The sequence below is a fragment of the Macaca mulatta genome, chromosome 19 (genome assembly GCF_049350105.2).
Source record: "Macaca mulatta isolate MMU2019108-1 chromosome 19, T2T-MMU8v2.0, whole genome shotgun sequence".
Classification (NCBI taxonomy): Eukaryota; Metazoa; Chordata; class Mammalia; order Primates; family Cercopithecidae; genus Macaca; species Macaca mulatta.
In genome coordinates this window covers 69238243-69242938 of record NC_133424.1, presented here as the reverse complement: position 1 = coordinate 69242938, position 4696 = coordinate 69238243, and the positions used below count along the sequence as shown (strand labels likewise).

At 48.3% G+C, this 4696-nt stretch overlaps 1 long non-coding RNA gene across 1 annotated transcript; it reads left to right on the top strand.

Annotated features, from left to right (window-relative positions):
- The first annotated feature begins 2423 nt into the window (after nt 1-2423).
- Nucleotides 2424-3813, top strand: LOC144337110 (uncharacterized). Its single transcript, XR_013409733.1, has 2 exons — nt 2424-2962; nt 3383-3813. It is a non-coding gene; the product is annotated as an uncharacterized LOC144337110 (long non-coding RNA).
- Nucleotides 3814-4696: the final 883 nt, after the last annotated feature.

Below are 4696 nucleotides of genomic sequence, written 5' to 3'. Positions count from 1 at the left end.
CGCTCTGCACACGTGGGTCTTCTTCTTCTTCTTAATGTTATTTTTAGTTTATGATTTGTTGTATGATTTTTAATTTCATGATATTTATTTTTTATTTTGTTTTACGGTATGTACCTATGAACACCCACCTAGGACACATAAAGAATAAGAGGTACTGTGTAGTATCAGCATTTAAAACACTAGAAATGAGGCCGGGCACAGTGGCTCATGCATGTGATCCCAGCAATTTGGAAGACTGAGGTGGGCGGATCACCTGAGGTCAGGAGTTCGAGACCAGCCTGACCAATATGGTGAAACTCCATCTCTACTAAAAAAAATACAAAAATTAGCCGGACATGGTGGCGGTTGCCTGTAATCCCAGCTACTCAGGAGACTGAGGCAGGAGAATCGCTTGAACCCGGGAGGCGGAGCTTGCAGTGAGCTAAGATTGCGCCACTGCACTCCAGCCTTGGTGACAGAGCGAGACTCCGTCTCAAAAAAAAAAAAAAAAGAAAAAGAAAGAAAGAAAAACAAACAAAACAAAACCACTAGAAATGGGTCTAGCAGAAGGCTGGAAGATTCTGCAGTCCAGCATCCTGGCTGGACGCCGAACTCCAGAGCCAGGGACCATGGCCTCAAACTCAGCCGAGGTGTTACCTCTGTTCCTAACCCATCTATTTCACCATTCCCTTCTTACAATTTCTGGAAACTTCCCCTCCGGCCTCCCAGAATGCACACACATCGTGACTCTAAGAATCAAACGAGCACATCCACGTGGTTCAAACAGCTGCTGGGCACTCAGTCAATGCCAAAACCACTTAGTGCTGAGGTTTTAAAGTCTTACTTTCACTAATAAATTTCGATTGGCAGAGAACAAACAAGATCTCCGTTCTCCCTTCGTCTGTACAAGCTGGTCACAGAGCGTTTTGCTTTGCAACCAAGGACGTTCTTGTTTCAGTCCAGACACACTTGGGACAGGTAATGCTTTGAAAGGTACTTCTTTTTTCAACAAACATTTATTAAGTACCTACTGTGTGCCAAGCTGAGGTTCTGAGTCCCCACCCTCCAAGTCTGGTTTTGGGGACTTCCTCTGTTCATTCTTCAACCCCCTCACCTTCCACACCCTGCTGCGGTTTCCCTGGTCCTCTGTTCATTCCTCATCCCCCTTGCCTTCCGCACCCTACTGCGGTTTCCCTGGTGACAGACCGAGCCCGCCTCAGTGGTCCCACCAGGTAGGTGCTCCCCAGGGGAGGACAGGATGGATGGATGGCAGAGAAGGATTGAGAGACTCAGGCCTGCTGTGCCTCAGCCGGGGACGCGGGTGCCTCTTCCGGGCACACTGACACACGTCCCGAGCCAAGGTCTGCAGAGGGGTAAGAATTACAGCTGCGCACGCCTCTGCAAACGGTTGGCGGTCACATTGCCCTTTGAGTGGTACTGAAATCAGTATTATCTCGTCTCTCCACCCACCCACTCCATGTGTTGCTGGAGTCCTTGCCTTCTGCAAGGAAGGTTCAAGGTACGCAGAACGCAATGATGGTCAAACGCAAGCCAGCTCTGTCCTTGTTATGGGCCGAATAGTGTCCTACTTCCTCAAAAGGAATCTGTATGTTGAAGCCCTGACCCTCAGTATCTCAGAATAAGGTTGTATTTGGGACAGGGTTTTTAAAGAGGTGATTACCTTAAAATGAGGACGTATGTGTGGGCCCTCTTTCAACAGGTGTGTGTCCTTATAAGAGGAGATTAGGACAGAGACACACACCGAGGGACGACCCTGTGCACAAGCCAGGAAGGGAGGCCTCAGGAGAAACCAACACTGCTACGCCTTGTCCTTGAACTTCCAGCCTCCAGAACTGTGAGAAAGCAAATCTGTGCTGCTGAAGCTTCCCGGCATGTAGTGCTTTGCTGTGTTAGCCCCTGGAGAATTCATACAGCCCATGTTCCCATGGGAGTCTTGTGGGACAGGGATCTTGATTAAAGAAAAAAAAAGGGCAGGGCACGGTGTCTCACACCTGTAATCCCAGCACTTTGGGAGGCCGAGGCCAGCAGATCACCTGAGGTCGGGAGTTCGAGGCCAGCCTGACCAACATGGAGAAACCCCTTTCTCTACAAAAAAAAATACAAAATGAGCCGGGTGTGGTGTTGCATGCCTGTAATCCCAGCTACTCGGGAGGCTGCGGCAGGAGAGTCACTTGAACCTGGGAGGCAGAGGTTGCAGTGAGATGAGATCGCGCCACTGCACTCCAAACTGGGCGACAAGAGAGAAACTCCGTCTCAAAAAAAAAAAAAAACCAAAAAAACCACAAAAAACAAACTTGCTAGTGCAGTCAGTAAACACACATAGTGCCTACCAGACTCCAGTCAATCTCTCCAGCTCCGGCCTTGACACTCCCCACGTAACCCTGCTCCCCAGAGGCACTGGCCTTCGTCCAGTCCTTTGGATGTGCCTGCTTGTTCCCACCTCAGAACCTTGGCAGTTTGTCATTTCCCTCCCCTGTGTCGATCTCTCTGGATTTCCCCAGGGCTGGATTCTTCCTGACTCCCCGTCTGGATCTCTCTGGATTTTCCCAGGCCTGGATTCTTCCTGACTCCTCATCTCGATCTCTCTGGATTTCCCCAGGGCTGGATTCTTCCTGACTCCTCGTCTCGATCTCCCTGGATTTCCCAGGGCTGGATTCTTCCTGACTCCCCGTCTGGATCTCTCTGGATTTCCCCAGGGCTGGATTCTTCCTGATAAGTCATTCTTGATATTCAAAGGTTTGCTGAAATGTCACCTCCTCAGAGAAATTCTCCCCACCGCGCCCCCAACCACTATCATGCCAACTTACTTTGCATGTCAGATGGTGTGTAGGGAGTGACTGCTATTAGCAATGACTCTTGATTGATTTTTGTTCTGGTCGGCTTCTCATCTGCTGAAATAGAAGCCCCATGAGGGCAGGACACTTCTCCTGTCTTCACCGGTGTACTCCCAGTGCCTAGCAAGGTAAATATCATTGGCATGAATGAATGAATGAATGAATGAATGAATGAAGAGCTTCTCAGAGTACTCTGAGTCTCTGTTGTCACAGGTAGGTCTTTGAATTCTACTAAGCTCATTGCAGGGGAACTTCAGTGTTTTCTTGAATCAGGGAGGACTTGGACCACCTCCTTCTCACCCACCTCTACACACTCACCCCGGCAGGGCAGGTGTGGGCCAGGGTTCCCTCCCTGCAGCCAGGTTGGACTGTACCAGCTCTGGGTGTCCTGAGAATTCCTCCCCACTCTCTTTTGGCCACATAGCAGCAGGAAACCTCTGCTGGGGAAGGAGCAGTGTGGTTTCTGCTCATAGTTCCAGGGTTCAGTGGATGGGGTGGGGGTTGATGGGTACATGTCTAGCCTGAATCTTTCCTGCTCCATCCTACAGGAGGGCCTGAGATCTTCAATGCGATGCAAAGGAACCATGCAGAGATGGAGAGGAGCAGATGGGGCAGGGGAGGGATGTAGCACAGCAGGATCTTCCAGCCTGTACAGGAAGCTTATAAATTGAGGTGGTAGGTTTTTTTTTGTTTGTTTATTTATTTTTTGTTTTTGAGACGGACTCTCTCTCTGTCACCCAGGCTGGAGTGCAGTGGCCAGATCTCAGCTCACTGCAATCTCCGCCTCCCAGGCTCACGCCATTCTCCTGCCTCAGCCTCCCGAGTAGCTGGGACTACAGGCGCCCACCACCTCACCCGGCTAGTTTTTTGTATATTTTAGTAGAGATGGGGTTTCACCGTGTTAGCCAGGATGGTCTCGATCTCCTGACCTCGTGATCCGCCCGTCTCGGCCTCCCAAAGTGCTGGGATTACAGGCTTGGGATTACAGGCGCCCAGCCGTTTTTTGTTTTTTTTTGACATGAAGTCTCGCTGTCGTCAGGTTGAAGTGCAGACACATGATCTCAGTTCACCACAACCTCCACCTCCTGGGTTCAAGCAATTCTCCTGCCTCAACCTCCCCAGTAGCTCGGATTACAGGCATGCACCACCACGCCCGGCTAATTTTTGTATTTTTAGTAGAGATGGGGTTTCACCATATTGGTCAGGCTGGTCTCAAACTCCTGGCCTAAAGTGACCTGCCCGCCTCAGCCTCCCAAACTGCTAGGTAATTGTGCCCAATCTGTGTAGTATTTTTAGTCCGACGAAAACATAATTTTCTAGCATAAATTTTCTTTTAATCTTGAACAATTGCTCATAAAGACACATCCTGAGGGCACGCTGACCTCCATTTTCATCCAATGTCTCCACGGCTGTTAATCTTGACATTTTCAACTGAAAACAAGCAAGCCTGATTTTTGCTAAATGTTTCCAGCTAAAAGATGTCAATTGCTACAATTTAGTTTCCAGATGATCTGTCATTTTGAACAAACTTTAAACTTTAATATTGCACTACATTCTTAAATGAAACAAAAAAACCGCACAAGTCTTTGCTTGTCACAATCATCTAACATTTTATGAAATTGATGCCTGTCCTTCATTACTGTGAGGTTAAAAGCTTTTGTTCAGCTTTCCTGAGGTTTGAAAAAGAACTGTACTTGCTTTGCTTACCATACTTCCTACTTTTCGTAATATATAATATTAGACTGTATCTGAACTGCTGTGAGAGGTATTTTGTGTTTATCCAAAGGTAACCATCATTTCTTGTAGGAATGGACAAGATACCTCTTACAGAATGCGTAAGGTCTTTACCATAGTCTAAAATC